The sequence below is a fragment of the Oryx dammah genome, unplaced genomic scaffold, assembly GCF_014754425.2.
Source record: "Oryx dammah isolate SB20612 unplaced genomic scaffold, SCBI_Odam_1.1 HiC_scaffold_1, whole genome shotgun sequence".
In the NCBI taxonomy this organism is placed as follows: Eukaryota; Metazoa; Chordata; class Mammalia; order Artiodactyla; family Bovidae; genus Oryx; species Oryx dammah.
Window position 1 is genome coordinate 59,601,619 of NW_024070185.1, and position 6,000 is coordinate 59,607,618.

The 6,000-nt window shown below is 49.5% G+C and overlaps 1 protein-coding gene across 2 annotated transcripts in view; it reads right to left on the bottom strand.

Annotated features, from left to right (window-relative positions):
* Positions 1–5,164, bottom strand: part of RNF38 (ring finger protein 38) — a 129,619-nt gene extending 124,455 nt beyond the window's left edge. For both annotated transcript variants that reach the window (XM_040267417.1, XM_040267341.1), the window contains exon 1: positions 5,095–5,164. The gene's annotated coding sequence lies outside the window, so the exon portion shown is untranslated. The remainder of the gene's footprint in view (positions 1–5,094) is intronic.
* Between the last annotated feature and the right edge of the window lie 836 nt (positions 5,165–6,000).

The window sequence follows — 6,000 nt, forward strand, 5'->3', positions numbered from 1 at the left end:
ACAGGGTCAAATGGTCATATCAAAACTTACACACTCTCCCTCATTTCTATGCATATTTTATCACAAAAGCAGACAATGCAGTGATAGCTTTCCATATCATGACTGGAAGGAGCTGCTGTTAAAGGCTAACACAATAATCCCACCATTCTCCTCCATCTGCCCAACATCACTCTGGTTAACTGCCAAAGCAGTCCCTAGAATAGCACTAATATCCATTTAAAATAAAAACAGGAAAAAAAAAAAAACCTGAAACTGCTTCGGGTAAGAATTGTTTATTCTCCTTGTATGGACAGAAGACTACTTTTGTCAAACATTTTCGGTTTTATTTGCATACATTAAAAAAAAATTTTCTTTAAGACAGCAACAAAAGCACAATGGTACCCTCTATCCATTACCCTCGCTCACATTTAAAAATAATAATAAAAACAGCAACAGAAACCATTTCAAATTGTACCTCTCGAGCTCGCAGAACAGCACTCTTCCATGACAACTGCTCTGAAAAACACACTGCCATTATTTGCAGAAGCAGTAGGAAGTCCAGTCTTGTCCCTGGTTCAGCACTCCCCCTTCCTCTCTCTCCAAGAAAAAATGAAACAGCAGGAAACGTAAACAACCACTTAATGGAAAATACAAATGGGTAAATATTTTCCAAACTGGCTAAAAAGCCTCAGGTCCTAAGAAATTCAGGAATGCTACTGCAGAGAGAAATAGGAAGAGAAAAAAATAGCACTGAATTTCCCCCTCAAAATGAGCACTATATGAATGCAAAAGCAAATGTGGCACACAGCTACTTTCCTTTGCTTACCAGATGCTTCTGTCTTTTCAATGATTTCTTTCTCATTGTCTTTCCATAAATAATGGTATTTTTCAAATTGTTTGTTCTGTACACATTTCTCTACACCCATAACAAATTTTACAATTTTGAGCTGAACTCTTTGATTCAACTGAGCTTGGTAATGAAGAGGCAGGGGTAAGTCCCTTCCCATGAGAAGTTCACAAAAAGAAAACTCTTGCGGAGAGCCAGGACCAACAGTGACCAGCCCTATCCGCAGAGCCTGTGATGAGTATAGACAGGTAACAGCTTGAACAACAGTTCCAAAGCCACAGGGCCATGCTAGTTCAGAGAGCACCTTTATGAGGATTAGAAAAGGGTGTCCAACTAAGGGGACAGTTCCACACATGTGCATCTTGGTAAGTGGGAGCACAAAATGGGTTTGTACTCCCACTTGAGAAACAAAACAAGTGTCCTGGGCTGAGCATAAGTTACACAACCCTATATCAGCCGCCCTATAAAAGCGTACCTGGGGCAAAACTGCACCTCTAAAATAGGTTTCCAGAAAGAACTTCACCAATGGCAAACAGGCATTTCACATATTTCATCACCAGAAATCCTCACACGTTAATATAAATTCATTCATAAACATATTAGGACTAGAGGAAAAGGGTCTAGAAAGAAGGAAAAGTAGCAAATTTGGGAGAAAGGAAACTCTTCTGTCCAGAGTAATAATGAGTTGTTCCTAAAGCCCCTAATCTTTGACTACAGGTTCAAATAACTGAACTTCAAATGCATGTGCTAAGTTAAAACACTCAATCACTATTATCTACAGAGAAAGGCAAGATCACATACATTTACCTCTGGGGGCTTACTTTCTCCAATTTGCTAGTTTTCCTTCTCAGTCAGACACTATTTTTGCCTCTGCACTAACTATAAAACTATATATAGTGATACGTGTGGTTAAAGTTTGTAAAACCCAATAAAGAGCCCTAGTAGGTGGTGGGCCTCTTGGATACCTGCATGAAAGTAAGAGGAATCGACAACCCAGATTATGAAGGGTTTAATATCCAATGGCTTCCAACCCTATCATTCTTTTATGCCCTGAAAAAGAGCTAAATATCTCATGAGTCCAAATTAGTCCCAGTCATGCAGGAGCAACAACAGAAGGCAGTCCAGGGGACAGACTGGGCAAAGCTGAGAAGGACCACAGCCCAGAGTCAGAAGAAACCTAAGGCAGTGGTCTCAAACTCCAGTGTGCATCAGAATCTACAAGGGAACATGTTCAGAATCAGATTTCTGGGTCCCTCTCTACATCTGATGGGTGAAAATGTCCTGGCACACTCATATTTTGATAAAGCTCAAACTGCTGACCTAGGTCCACCAGAAAGTTTAGAAAGACTGGGAAATCCTCCACGTGCCTTATCAGCTGTTCCAAAATAAAAGTCATCCATCACAAATCTAGGCTTTGCAGGTCAAAAAGGGATGAGAAAAAGATCACCAGCCAGCATGCCTAACCGGCTGTGCAGGGCTAGAGCCTGCAGCCAGACTTTCGTTATTATGGCACAAAACCCTTGTGCTATGTAAACAAGAAATTGTTTTGCATGTGAGAAATATTTCAAACATCTGAAAAAAATTTAAAATAATATAATGAATATCCCTGTACCCTACATTAAAGATAAGCAAATCTTAATTTGCAATTGTCTGATTCAGACTTAATAACAGAATACTAGATATAATTAAAGCCCTCTGTGTGTCCCTCTGTGTACTCCTGACCAATTCCATTCCTCATCCACTCTTATGAGAGAACCACTTCTCTGAATTTGGTGTTGCTACCATGAATGTTTTTATACTATTACCACATATGTACACACATACAGGGAGCGTCCCAGGTGGCTCAGTGATAAAGAATCCGCTTGCCAATGCAAAAGACACGGGTTCAATTCTTGGGTTGGGAAGATCCCCTGGAGGAGGATGTGACAACTCACTCCAGTATTCCTCCCATGGACAGAGCAGCCTGGCAGGCTGCAGTCCATGGGGTCGCAGAGTTGGACACGACTGAGCGCACACAGACACAGAAAACATTACTGTGCATGTTTTCAGATTTTATGCAAGTGGAAACATTCTCTAATAACTCTTCTGTTACTTGCTCGCCCACTCCATATTATGTTAAGATTCAACCATTTTAATGCATGCAGCTACAGTTTATTTTTCACAGTGCTATAATACTCAATTGTGTGGGACTATCTAACAATTTATGTATTTCCCTGTTGGTGGACATTTAAGCAGCAATGAACATTCTTGTACTTATTTTCTTGGACAAGTGTGCAAAGATTTCTTAAAGTATATACCCAGAAATGGGCATTTTAGGTAAATAGGTTTGACTGCCCTCCTTCAACCAGACATCATGTTACTCTCTGTGATGGCTGTATCTATTTACATTCCCACTAGCAGTATATAGATGACTTCCTCATAACCTAATATTTTATTATCACAGCATTTAATTTTTGCCAATCTGATAAGTGTGAAATGGCATCTCAATGATGTTTCAATTTGCATTTCCCTGATTTTAAGTTTTTGACAAGTAAATTTTCATGCTTTTATGTGTATCTGTCAAATACGTTTTTCTCAGTTTTCTAAAAAAATGTAACCATCTTATCTGAATCAAGGGAGCTGTTGCCAAAGAACCTTGCCGACAGCCACCACAACTGAAAGCTGAGGTGCAGGAGGGCAGCAAGAAAACAGCTGACTTAAACAAGGAATCATCCTGGACAAAGGGCCCTAATTAATGCATTTGCTAATTAGCCTTTCCCTTCCCTCTTTTGTCAAGCCTTACTTCCAAGACAATACTATAGGCCTGCCTTAGAAGCCGACAGAGAATGGGGGTGGGGAGCAGAACAGCTAAAACATTTATGTAAAAGTACTTACAACAGTCTTTATTCAAAGAAAATGAAGAGATTGCCGACCAATACCTATTACTCAACCCTGTAAGACACCATCCTCCTCTAGGACTCCTTTCAAGCTCTATACCTTTGGCTCCCTCTCTGAAACAGTCCAATCTTTTTCTCGACACTAGACACTGTCTCCCTCCCTTCAGCAACCCTTTCATCTCCCTTCCCCCACAATGACAAAATACCCTCTCCGTTCCCCCTATTCCACAGCTTCCATTTTCTCGCTCCACGGGACCCTCCTCTATCTTTGTTACCTCTAGAACCTCAAGTTCCTTTCCAAGATGTATCTACAATAAAAACAACCCACTCGAAAGAAAAACGGGAATCCCAAGGGGTACACGTCCCAAATCCATACCAGGCAGGCGGGTGTGCCTAATCCTGATCCTCTCACTTCCTTCCCCCTTTTCATGCCCAGGACAGCTGTTCTTTCTCTGAGGGTTACCCAAGTGTGACAAGTCCAGACCACCAGGGAAAACCTCACTTGGTTTTTCTGTAGCAGAAACGCCTTTTAAGAGGGTCATATATACACTTGTTTGGGGCATGAACGAAACTCGGGCCGTTTCGTGGAAAAGACACCTTACCAGCGTCTCCACAAAAGCAAGCAGGCCTCCCTCCTATTAATTCCAGCTGGATTGGTTTAAACCGTGCAATGGTGGGGAAGGTGGCCTGGCAGAGACCAAATGGTCCCCGCGATCAGAAGTTTCCGAAGCTCTGACCCACTCACTCAAGAAAGCCCTCTTCCCCGAGAGCACAACCTCACAGGAGTCTCTCCTGCGGATCCCCAAATCGAAATCCCAGCACAACCACCAAGCTCCCAAATCCGCCGCCGTCCGCCGTCCCAGCCCGCAACAGATGCTTCCTCCTAAACTAGCCCCAAAGCGCCGGGTGGGCGTGCCTGGGGACGGGCCTAGCGCCCCCTCCTCCGCGATCAACATCAGTTCTTCGGGGCTGGGGGCTCTTCCTCCTTCCAGCGCCCCCTACTCGGGGCCCGGGCCAGCCCAGAGTGGTCCTGGGTCTCAGCCAGGCTACGACTCTCGCCGGCTATGTGACCTTGGGCAAGTCACTTCCCCCAGTAAGCCTCAGTTTCCTCCTCCGCCCAGCGGAGACCTGGAGAGGTCCTGCTCTGCCCACTCTTGGGGGGCGGGGAAGAGGAAGGGGGCGGTTAGCAACTGGGTGGGAAAACGCTTTGTGAGCCGCTCGGCACAGCGAGGACGCAGGACTCCCAGGGGCTCCGGGGCTGGACAAACCTAACCCGGACAACGCTCCACCCCCTCCGTGGGGCCGGGCTGCTGGACCGCACGCCTCTGCCCACCCCCATCCCCGGGATCAACCCACGCCCCTCCCCGCCTGGCCCGCTCCTGGACCCCGTACCTGCTCCCGGCGCTCGGCCGCAGGCGCCGCCACCCTGGGCGCCCGGCCGGAGAGGCCCGTGGCCCGGAGGGCTGAGGCGGCCGGCGGCAGGGGGCTCGAGCCGGGGCGGCGGGGCGCGCAGGCGGCGCGGGGGCCCGAGCTCGGCGGGGCCCGGCCTGGGAGACGACGACTGAGGCTGGAAGTGCGCGGCGGCCGCGGCTGCTGAGGCGGCTGCGGCGGCGACCGCGGCGGCGGCGCTTCCGCTCATGGCGGGGCCGCGGGCAGCGGCTCCGGCTGCGACTCGACTCCGGCGCGGCAGGCACTGGCTGGGCCCCGGCCGGCAGCGGCAGTGGCGGTGGCGGCGACAGAGGCGGCTCCCGGAGGGGGAGGAGGAGGAGCCGGGAAGCGGCAGCGGCGGCGGAGGGGGCGGGGACGCGGAGGGGGGCGGGGACGCAGCGCCCCAGCCGCCAATGGGCGGCGGGCTCCTCCGCAGACCGAGGCTCTGGGGCTGGGCGGGCGGCGCCGTGGGGCATCCTCTGCCGCTGCCGCTCGCTGAGGCGGGGAGGCTGAGGGCCGTCTGCCGGGAGAGCCCAGCTTCGGGGGCTGCTCCGCCCCCGGTCCGCCTCCGGGGCGCGGCCGCAGGCCTCCGGGGCCAGGCCTCTAGCGACCCAGGCCCGGGTGCACCTGGGCTCCGTCGCGGCTGCCTCTGGTGCCGGCGTTGGCTCCTGCGAGTTTGCCCGGAGCTTGGCCCGGGTAGCTGCTGCCCGCCAGCGCGCCCGCCCGCAGGCTCCCATTCCATGGGTTGTGCCGCCTTGGCCTCCTTCCTCCACCTCTTCCCACACTAGAGCACAGCCTCCTCTCCTCTCCCTCTCTTGGGTGTTTTCTCAAAGTTTTTCCTTTTCAGACACTTAGGACAGAAACTCTTCC